Source organism: Pinus tabuliformis, chromosome 5_2 (genome assembly GCF_031772625.1).
Source record: "Pinus tabuliformis cultivar Carrire ecotype Pingquan chromosome 5_2, CPIR1, whole genome shotgun sequence".
In the NCBI taxonomy this organism is placed as follows: Eukaryota; Viridiplantae; Streptophyta; class Pinopsida; order Pinales; family Pinaceae; genus Pinus; species Pinus tabuliformis.
Window position 1 is genome coordinate 20586934 of NC_142306.1, and position 12762 is coordinate 20599695.

Consider the following 12762-nt stretch of genomic DNA (forward strand, 5'->3'; position numbering starts at 1 on the left):
TGGAAGTGAATGTGTGTCTTTCATTTCTCTCCATAGGTAAGGATTTTAAAATCTCAAGTCTTGAATTTAAATCTACAAGTGTGAAAAATACCCAGTGTTCAATTCTGATTCAAAAGAGGGTTTTGCCATTCAATATTTCTTTATCTCTTCGAGTATATAACATGGATTCTATTTTCTCAACAAATTTTAATTTTTGTTACTAGGTTTAGATGATATTATTGCATGGTGTCCCCTTTAGATGTGGCATGGCAAAATTTACTCTTGCATATTCTTCTTATGATCACGGTAGCTTGAGCAACAACATTGGGGTTTAAAAAAAAAACATCAATAGAATTTATAAGGTACAGGGTCCTATTACCCTCATGCTATAAATTTCATGAGGAACATGTAAATTATCTCAATGGCCTTCCATGGTTGTTTACTAGTTTTTCCTAGAGACATAATACTTGTATGGTGTTGTATTTATATCTAAGGGTCTGAAACCCAACAATAGTTAGGGTTTCTAGGAATGAACAAGTCTATGAATCTAGTTTGGTATATCTAAATATATTGAGGTGGAAATAATTTAAAATTATTTTGATTTAAATACACTCTCAGCTTCCAATGCTTCCCTTCGAGGGTTTAAATTTAGAATCCACAGAGTATTTATTTGTTTCAGGAGTTTTTTTCAGGGTTTAATTGTGCTTTTCGTTGAGAAATTGGTATTACAAGGTCTGATCTATTGCATATACTTTACTAACCTTTTGTTGCAAACTCTTGGGGGGGTTTTTATCCTTTTGTTTTGGGACTTGGGCACTTGTTCTACATCAAAATTTTCCATCTAGGCCTATCCGCAAGGCTAGAGACCTCTCATAGCCTATGCCACAAGAAATTATAAGGCTAATTCTTTTCGTATGTTATTTATGGGCTAAACTTTTGTGATTGTAGGTATAACGAAAGGATTTACTAGCTTGTTTGTGGTATATACATAGTGTTTTGGGCTTGCATTTTGATCTATTAGCCTTTTATTCTAAGCAATATGCCTTGAAGGCATTGTTACTCCCATACATAGCCTATTTGTGATTGTCACATATTGGAGGTTTAAATCTTACTTGTTTCAGGCCCCAATCACAGGTCAACACAACAAAATAAACCCTAAACAATGATAAAATAACATATAATAATCATAATAATAACCAAAAGTGTTTTGGTTGTCATCTCATGCATATTTGGTGACTAATTTTGGTTATTATAGGACTGATATCATTGCTACACTTGGGTTATTTGAAGTACAATAGGTTGGTCTCTCTTTATAGTGGTATCTTTACATTGTTTCTAACACTAAAATTTGCATTGGCTTTCCTTACTTTTGGTGATTAATTTTTAATGATCTCGAGTGCTAATTTCATCATAGTGTGGATTGGTACATGCTTGACAGTGATTACAATAAGCCTATACTTTCTTGACAGTGGCATGTTGGAAATCTAGTACATTCTTGAAGTGGTAATTAATACATCTATTAGAATTTGAAAGGACAGATTGACATTTGGTACTCAATGTGTATTGGCATTTATCTTTTCATAATTGTCTTGTTTGGTACTAACCATCCCTCTCTCATTTACTTGTTAATCATGTCTATTTTTGCATTTCATAATTTCATTGTTAGTCTATAGTTGTGTTTCATTGCATAATGTCTCTCTCTTGAAAATTACATTGCATTGTTGAATATCTTGTTGCATTCACTATCAAATTTCATTGTTAGAAATTTCATATAAATTTCTTGTAGTTGTGCTCTTGCAATATTGAAATACTTCCCTTTTTCTAATTCAAAAATTTAATAAGTGAAAGATAATTCCTAATAAGCACACTTAAGTAATCAAGTGGCCTTTCCATAATTGTTTTATTGTTAAAAATTAATGTGCTTCTCTAATTGATTCTTGTAATCTTGATTGATAAGTGATATTTGGCATATTGGTTATAAGTGATCTGATCTTGTTGTCATTAGAGAAATATTACCATTGTTATAAATCTCATTGAAGCATCTCTAGTTAACTCATCTCTTGCATTCTCATCCTAAATTAGAATTGCATAACTAAAATTTACCTCCAAGATAGACTACTCTTCCTCTTCTAAGTCCTCACACTCTTCTCTTGCTCACAGATTAGACTAGAGATGTGTGTGTTTTTATTTTCTCTTCTAGGAGGTCAAATTCTTCCTCTTTATATAGTCTTCGAAGGGCTTGACTAAACCTCTCTAGGTCGACTTCATATTTGTTGGCCAACTAGATCTTGGGGTCTTTCTAGACTCTTCTAAACATTAAAATATTTTTTTATTTTCTTGTTACAAGTGGTCAATTAGGTATTTTATCATACAAAAATGACCATGAGTCATGAAGAAACCTAGGAGAACTCAATGGGTGTTATTACCCAATTAAGAATGACCTTGAGCATGAAACCCATGCTTAAATAAATAAATTTTATTCTACAAAATAAAAATTCTTCTTTAGAAAAGTACATAAGAATTATATCATGTCATGAGCCAAATAAAAATTATGAATACTGATACTAGCTACACTTTTCAACATAACATGCGTTGACAAGTACCACCAAGAAAAATATAAAAATACAAGAGCATGACCATGATTTTGAAAATATAGGGATACTTTAGGGAGGGAGAATTCCTAGAGATTTTAGGTCCAAACCCTAATTATTTTTATATTACTTTTAGAAACATCAACCCTACAGTTTGAATCTCAAATCCAATTCTACCCTCACTAGTATTTTCCATTTCAACCTAGACTCCCTACAAACCCTAGAGACCAAAATCTATGGTTTCTATAAGAGAGTAACGTTAGGGTTTTTCTTATGACTACACTTTCCAAATACCAACTAGGGTTTACAAAAAAACTTAGATTCCAACAAATTCTAACAATATGAAGACTACAAACCATAGAACCAAAAAGGGAAATCTGAAAACCCTAATCTAACTTAGGTTAGACGTTATATTTATAAACACAATTATATGTACCTCAAGGACTACATACCTTAGTCCTCCAAGATCATAATAATTTTCTTGCAATGGTTTCTTGCTACTTTTTAGGAATGAATAGTCCAAATATGCTGAGCTCAACATTTGGCTTCAAAGGTACTGCAACTTTCATTAATATCAAGATCTTCTCAAGAGAAATTCACTACACAAGGTGATTGATTGTAGCTTCATATTCCTTCAATATGAGTACCAATTTCTTACAACCAAGCATAATTTCTTCACAATTTTGAGTTTGAATACAAATGTGGATGCAACATGCTTCTAATTTTCACTTATGAATATCTGAAGATTGTTATAAGGGTGACTTTTCTTCACATGAACTATATGATAGTTCTTTATTATAGAATGAGGCTTGTCCCGTGGCCTTAAGTTGTCTTACTTGCTGGATTGTAAGTCTTGAAATTTCACTTTCTACAATTTTTGGATGGGTAACAATGATTAGTGTATTCAATTTACTAGATAGACAAATGCTACAAAGATGGGTTCATACCAATCGAAAATATAGAAATGAGAAATAAACTAAAATTTGCAAGGTAATTTATAGCAGTGTGAAACTTACAATTATGAATTAAGATCACACTCTCAACTAACAATGATGAAGGTGCAAGGTGAAATGAAATATCTAGTCTAGGATGATAATGCAAGACGACCAAATTAAGGATTACTTCAATGAGAATACAAATTTGAAAAGTGCTTCAAGAAAGATAACTTGTAACCAATATATCCCAATTTCCAATTATCAAGCAATATTACAAGATCCAAATACAATTTACAGAGACACTTAAAAAAAATACTTAATGAAGCTATGATAGCAATGCTTCTTGATTACTTATATGAGATTATTATGATTATGCTTTCACTTATTAAATTTGTTAATTAGGACAAGAGGAATATTCAATATTATAGGAGCACAATTATAAGCAATTAGATGAGATTACTAACAGTGAAATTAGGTGATGAAATGTAACAAAAGATTTAAACTAATTAGAAGTTTCTCTCATTTGATAGAGTGTTATAGGACTTTCAGCTAAACAGGTAATTTTCATATCTATCTTCTTTGAGTGATGAAAGTTTAGGTAGGATACAAGAAATTGACCAAACATCTTCTACTTCATCTAGCAAGTGAAGATCAACTAGAGGTGAAAAGATTAGAAGAAAATTCGATAGACGCATGAAATTTTTTCTTGCTAAATGGGGTTCATGTTCTTATGATAATGAGAGAATAGATTCCATTTAGGTTCCCTTGAGGTACGAACATCTAGTGAAATAATGGGTACCCAATGATCCACTTGAAATAAAATTGAATTTGCAGTCAATGAAAAAATACACTGCATTTCCCCGTTGTCATTATGTGGTTTGGGTCTATTTTCCATAGATGGCATAAAGGTATGTTACAATATATTAACTAAATTGATGTAGTGTGGCATACCCTATTACGTATACAGTGATTGGGTATGACTAGTATAATATACCAAAAGTATGTGAAGATATGGCATGGGCGTAAATTATATACAACTAAAAGACAATGATCAAAATAAAAGTGAAACTATGTATATTGATGGAAGGCCAAAAGCAGTAGGGAATATTGCAAGGTTTATAAATAGTACACATCTTGTGACCACAAATAAGTAATCCAATTGCATATTCGAGGGTCATGAAGGAAACTGTGTAATCGTATGTGCCATAAAATCAATAGCTTTAGGTGAAGAGTTTCTCATTGATTACAATTTGAAATGAATAGATACAAATGTTATTATTATGGGGGAGATATGTATTCTATTTTACCCAACTTTAGACATATGTCAGTAGGGGTTTTCTTATCAATATAATGATTATTAATTATTGATGAATTTCTTAATTTTTTTTAATGTGTCATAATGAAATTTCAATATATCATAATATTTATGAGAAAGTATTTAACTAGCTAAACTTCCCCTCTTATGACCATTCCCCGAAAATTCTAGGTAATTAAAAAGTGTATTAAATATTAAGTACATTCTAACTGAAATTTATGTCTAGTCTGTGATTATTTTAAACTAATGATATATCATTTTGCGGGAAACGATGTATTCTATAAGCACTTGTATGACCTAACCTGGGAACTCTTTAAGCACATCAATCACACAAACTAGAAATCCAAAAATTCCAAGTTGAAGGATCAACTTATTAGCAAGATGGTTGGCTTGTTCGGTGAGGGTACCTTCAACAAAACTAGAGTTACCTCCAAGGTAAGCTTACATTTAAAACATTTGCGGGACTAGTATAGGCTTAATTTGGAAAGGACCAGGATGTATGAGTTCCCTCCAATGATTCCAAAGAGGGAGCGGAAATCCCTCATGGAAGATGCAACTAAAAAGGTGCTTCAAAAAGAAAGGAAGACAACACGTGGACCAGGAAAGTATAAATCACTTTTAATAATGTAATTATGATGATTTATCATCATTGTGACGCTAGTTAAGTTTTTCAATATTTTTAATGAAGGCTCCAAAATATATCCAAAGCCACGATGGCTAAAATAGCTAAACATGGGAAGCATCATCTTGGCTTGGGTGGTTACTCAAAACTTACTGCAAAAATTGTAATGCTATATGTATAAAAATAAAAAAAATAAAAAAATGCATCTAAATTATAAATTATTAACAATTTTAATTTAATATCATAGAAGAAGAAAAATTCATCTTCTCATGAAAAATTTTAGAGGTCATAATTCAAAGAGGCTCCCATAGAAAAATACCTCAAGCTTTCTTTCAAGCATGACTATCAAGTTGTGGTTGAATGTAGGACAAGCTTAGAGTCTACACAACCTTCTTGCACCCAACTTGACACTCATGTAAATAGAAGAAACAAAGAGAATTTATAAATTATTACTTGTACAATCTATTATGGTTATTATTTTTTTCCATAAACTAATGTGCTTGATTGTAAGAAGTAGGAAAGCAATGTAGATATAACACATGGGCATAGTGACATTTGAATGCCTCTTGAAAATGATGTTCAACACGATACTAGAAGTTTCATGTGTTATAAAAAAATAGTAGTATGGATTACAATTAAAAACATTTAAATGCACATGGTGTATTAATTATAACCTTTCTTTTTTCCACTCCAGAGCATGTACAAGATGAAGCTAGATGAGAGGAGGAACATATGGCCATGTCTAAAAGTACTTCACATCCCTCCACAACCAAATCAGGTAGAGAACACTCTACTAATATTTTTATTAATAGAACACTTATAATAATAATAATTATAAATATGAATTTAACATTTCTTTATTATTGTAGTTGATGTTATGCCCCCCTTGGAGAAACATAGATGTTTAACTAGGTCTGGATCAAGGCATACATAGCCCATAATAGTTGAAAAGCAAGATGAAGTCCTTGCCAAATACCTAAAAATTATAAAGAGACCGAAAAATAAATGATTTTACTTTTTTATTTAGAGCCTGATTTTTTGAGTACCACATTCTTGACTGATAGGTTGAATGCCTCATGGCATATGCACATGTAACTTTTTACTATCTTAATAAAAAGTTGTGATTTTTCCATTGGAAAAAATTAGAACAACCTTGTTTCCTATTATATAAACATATTTTTTGTGATAAAATTTATTGAGATGAAATATTTTGTGGGTGTACGAATGAATGAATGAATGTTTGTTATTTGTTTCTTTATGTATCTTAATGTCTTGTTTTAAATTATTTCATTTTCTTATCATCAATCCATCCTTCCCAAAATTTCATCTAATTGAAGCTTCCTCAGGAAAGTGATTCTTTTGACCTTCCAGTTATCTTCTCGCATTGCTGTCGAAGATGAGTACATATTGACTTCATAGTTTCCTATCATTGAGCTTCCCTCAATATTTTCCATATAGTTGAATTTGATTCAACTAATCATGAATTGCTGCAACATTCTTCCTGGTACCAAAAAAAATATGTTAACCAAATAACCAATAAAAATATTAACATTAGACTTACCTCATCATGAGAAATTTCTCATCAACATTCTCATGATCCATCTCCATTCGAATCTTCATTCTTGCATAAGAGTTCCCAAGTATCAAACATGATTACCAAGTTACCATTTTCTTTTGATGTTGATTTGAGAACGTTTCAGCATTTTGTCCATTCTAGAGTAATATAAATTCATCCTTTTAGGCATCAAATGAAATACTAATCATGAATAATTGAAGACCAACCATTACTTACAAGATTCTGTGTATATGAATCCTATCCAAAAGTTATTTAAACATGCATTCAATCTTTCATATAATCATATATCTATATGTCCTTGAGCAATTGTCCTACATTAAATGACCTTGTAACTTGACTAACTACATTCCTTCATCCTTAAAGAGTATTATTTCCATACTATATGGAATGTAAACTAATATTGTCATAATGCTTCTTCCAAGAGTCTTCCAAAATGATGACTCTTATAGGATTGTGTTGATACACTTTAGGTGCAAAATGACTACTCCTAAGATAATATTAGACACCATATGGATGAACACTTATGCAATATGTTCCTCAAGGCTTCTTATTCTTGAAATACGAGATGATTTTTACGAAGCAACTCAATCAAGTATATTTTAGATATACTACATGTGTCTTTCTATGATGACATACAAAAACAAGATTTTCATACAATGATGCATTATTACTTCTTTATCATTAGTTACTTTTGGATCCTTACCAGTCCCCCCTTCCATCATGCTTTGAATTGACCATTCTTCCTCCTTGTCTTGCTTTCTTTATGTACCTTCAACTTTAAGTGCAACCAAGCAAGATATATAAAGAAAAAGACATGAGGATGATCTAGGGTTTGTATGGATTTCTTAGAGAGTGTACTTCTAGGGTTCTTAGATACAAACCCTGCATTCCTTAACTTCTCCTTTGAAACTTCAACCCTAAGGTTTTTGTGTCACACCCTAAAATTGATCTAATTCCACCTTCACTAGATTTTACCATAAGCCCCTAGATCTTCCTTGCAAGCCCTAAAATTTAGTAGCTAGGGTTTCTATGAGGGAACACTGAGATTAGGTTTCAGGTTACTTACTTAAAATGGTTTTCTAATTCAAGTCTCCTCTAGGATTTTAAATCCCTAGATGCCAAAACCTTTCAAACCACATATTCTAGTCTTACAAAACCCTAATTACTAAATAGACCCTTTATAACTTGAAATGCACATAAAGAAAATTTGTACAAGTGCCCAAATCGGTCTTTTACAACGATAAGTACTCTTTGACTCATGAAAAAACAAAGAGACCTAATGAAAAATAACTTGAGGATGAAACCCATGCTCTAATTTTTTTTTTTATTCTTTAAATTATTTTCATTTCTCCTTTTTACGCAATAATTACATCATGACATGAGTCAAATGGAAATTATTAACACTAAAACTAGTTACAAATTGCAACAAAGGATAATTTAGTTGTGATCATGTGGTTCTTCCCATTGCTTACATGTTCAATTTATATTTAGTTAATACCTTTGATAGAAATACTAAAAGACTTAAAATCATTTATAATTTTATATTATGCATTAGAGAACTTCTTTATGTAATACATTGGAAGCTTTGTGAACTTGCTTGTGCTAGGAAGAATTTAATTTGTACATTCCAATACCTACTAATTCTAGGTTTTAAAATACCTGAATTGAAATGGAACGTTTGAGTGAATTGAAATCTTATGATATTGTGTAGATATTAATTTAACAAGAAGACAAGGCAGTGAAGTTGCGAGAACCAACTATTATATGATAGATTTAGGAGCAACAATTGATGTCATTCCTTTGAAAGTGATGAGATAGTTAGGCCTTACAACAACTAGGGAATATAGAAATGTATGTGCCATGGATTCTAAGAAAATCAGGATAGGAAGAGGAATAAATCCACATTTTTGTGATATTCTGTAACTCAAAACATGTATATATACAAAAGGAAGTGGCTAATTTCTTCACATTCCACGAGGGACTCTCTTTCTTCCTTAAGCCTGTTCTCTTCACATACCTCTGAATTATGTACAACAACAAGAAATACAAAGGATTATGTATCTAACATTCCCAACTTAATTTGAATGGGTGTTTTTGAGTCGAAGAATCATTTTAAATTTTTGAAAATTTTTTGTTCCAAGTGATTTGGTGAAGATGTCAATAATTTTCTCATTTATGGAACAATGTCACAAATGAATAGCCTTTCCCTCTACATGATATTGAATCAGATGGTACTTTATCTTGATTGCTTGGTTTACTCATGTAATATGGGATTCTTGGCCACCTTGATTGCAAAACTATTGTCAACCATAAGAGGAGTAGATTTCACCTATTTATCCTTCACTTCACTTCATCGTAAGTCAAGGCAGGCACATTACATGAGAGTGGTGCCTCCTTTTGGAGGATCAAATTTCTATAAAATGAGGTTTAATTGCCATTGTTTAGTAGTACTCAAAAATTCTTAATCTCTACCCCTTCATTACTTCTTTCCTTGATATATATACTATATGAAAGATAGGTTATTGCAATCTATTTATTTAACTACTTCTAGGAATGTTTATGAAAGGAAAATAAAATGTTTTCTTTATTTCATTACTTCCAGGAATGTTTGTGATAGAAAAATAAAATGTTTTCTTTCGTTGAAGATATATTTAGAAATATTGGTAAGTTTTGAAAAGAAGGTAGAAGATTATTTGTTTAAATAATTGAAATAACTTAATGTGAGATTGATTATTTTTTTAGATAATCAAAAAATATTTTCTTTTGTTGAAATATGTAGTATGGGGGACATGACGACATATGTGAGCAACTATTCCTTCCTAATCACACTTTGAAACACTGTGTGTGAGGGATTGGGGACTAAACCTCTTATAACTACCTCAAAACCCTAGTTTCTCCATTCAGGTTGTTATGCAAGCGAATATGATGCCCTATTTTCTCCGTTCAAGTTATTATGCAAGTGAATATGATGCCCTAGTCACTCCTAGAGGCATTGTGTGCATGCGATTGTGGTAGGATCAACCCAAATCTGCCTCAGAGCCTCGATCGCACCCTTCTATCTGATATGTGAGTGATTGTAGCTTCCTAGTCACACTTAGAGACACTATGTGTGTGTGACTACAGTCAAATCTATCCTATGGTGAGTATGTGACCAAAACGTAGAAACCCTAATCTGTGCAAGCCTCAGACCAGAAACTTTAGACCCTGAGTGAGCTTCCTCTAACGAACTTGTGTGAGAAAAAAAAAAAGACGAATATAGAAGAAGATACTTGATGATGATGATCAAATATGCTTGAGGACTCTTGTGTTTATAAGTTTCCATGAGGGTCCACTTGATATTAAGGTCAGCTTGTCTAATTGTATATGTGTATAGGGTCGACCTAATCCAATGTACATGAATGGGTTCATAAATTGAAAAACAAGCTTCTTCTTTTCGAAATGAGGTGATCTTTAGGTCGATTTTGGTCCTCTCGAAAAGAGTAATTCAATGCAATAATCATATCTTCCATCTAAACTATCCAAGTTGGAATTTTACCCTAGTTTCACAAATTAACAGCTCCATACCAAGTGCACATAAACCAAGTCAAAATGACAATTTCCAATGAGCCATACCAGATTGAAGTTAACCAACCTACTATGTGTCATGATTTCCAAGAAGCTAGAACCTGCTACATTGAAGCTATATTGAATCTGTGATGGAGCTATGGAAAATTTTAGTGGTGAAATTTCGCAAATGGGTTATTTTTTGGACATTTTATGGAAAACATATTCATCAATTTTGTTGAAAATTCACCTATTTTTTACATTTATATTATTAAATGGATGATATACGCTAAAACATTATTGATTTTCATAGTAAATTAAATTTATTTTATTGAATATTTTCCTACATTCTATACATATGAATTTTCAAACTATAATAGTCACCTATAATACTATAAATAGGAAAAATAGCAAATCCTTTAAAAATAACTCAGTTGGAGCTGTCATGAACTTGGGCACTTTAGTGAGCCTGCGCGTTGCTATATTCTATTGGAAATTCTTCCAAGATGTAAAATCCATATGGATTGGGATGGGGGGAATGGAGTGAAGGAGCATCAACCACCTGAGGGGAGTGGAATTTCACAGTGGGAGGAGGGGTCATCAGGGCTTTGTTGAGAGGAAGGGCGAATGAGCCAACTAGAGGGGAGTGTAAGGGGGATAGAGTGCGGGAGGTGGGGGAAGGGATGTTGTGGGGATACTCAATTTTGAGAGCTCTAGATAGATGCTTGAGGGAGGAGGAGTAGCTGTGGTAGGTAGAGAGCTTTGCAATCCAATCGATGGTCTTTGATTTTTCATGCTCCCTCGCCTTGAGCTGGTGAGTGAGGAGGTTGTAGAGGGACCAAAGCATTAGATGGCCTTTGTGAGTCTCTTCCACCTTCATTGAAATCTCCTTTCTCCTTATATAATCAGGAATTTTGTAGTCGAAAAGAGAAACAAGGGATTCTTTGTCAAAGGTGTTCGGAGGATGTCCAAGGGCCCTGCCTCTACCGAGGCATTGGCCCCTACCTCTATCATTACTCATGTTTGGATGGTAGTAGTCATTCGATGCAGAGATGTAATGGAAAGGGGTAGAGGATTCCTTAGGAAGAAACATCAAGGGGAGAAAATGTAGGGATGCCATGTTCCTTGGGATTTTAATTCTAAAGTTGAAAAAGTGGAGAGAAAAGTATAATGCCATAGAATAAGTGTAGGGAGAACTAATCCTCATGAATTCCATCTATTGAGTGACTTGTTCCATGTGCTGAGTATCACCAAATGAGATAGGAGGGTGTGTCTTTCCTCTGATGAGCACCTGGATCTAAGGGGAGAAGATTACGCTTCGCTAGATGTAGAAATTGGGGGAGCCTAGTTGAATGGGTCATGGAGGATGGAGGCCAATTATCCATGGGCCGATGGTATTCAATTCCTTTGTTGGCCATGAAACTAGCAAGGGAGTTGGATTTACGTTTGACATGGGAAAATATAATGACCACTTGTTGGGAAAGAATATGGGCCATATGTTGGACATGGTGCTCTAGGAACTAGCTGGTTACTTTCTTAATAGCAAGGTAACCATTGATGATGTTACTGGCTATTTTAATTTCTACTTGAGAGTCTCCTTACGTGATTAGGGGAAAGAGGTGATTGTTTTTGGATATTTGGAGACCTACAATTAGAGATTCCATATCTGCAATTTTATTACTTTTAAAGCCAATGTGGCCCTTTTAGATGTGTATTATCTATCCTGTGTGATTCCTAAAGGCACCCATAATTCCAGCCTCGCCTAGGTTGTGATGAGATTCTCCATCAACTTTAAGCTTGAGGTGGTGGGCAGGAGGAGGACTCCAAGAGGAGGGGGCATCAAAAGTTAGGTTAGGTTGTTTGAGGTTCCACCAAACTAGAATATCCTTTCTAGATGGGGGGACTTGGTAATCCTAGGGTGACCAAATGATTAGGGCTATGAATTCCTCCAGGTGCTTGTGCAAGAGAAGCTAGACTCCTTCTAGGGGATTATGGGAGTTGTTGAAAATTCTTTGGTTGCATTACTTCTAGACTTCCCCGGTTAAGAATAGTGAGGTAGTGTTCTAGATGCAATTTAATATAGAATTTTTTAAGAGTGATTCATGTCATTGCTTGAAGGTTCTATCTATATAGCTTTCCTCACTGATGGTTTTGAGGAAGCCATGGTCTAGCTTTCCCCACAAACTTTTGGTGAAGGGTAA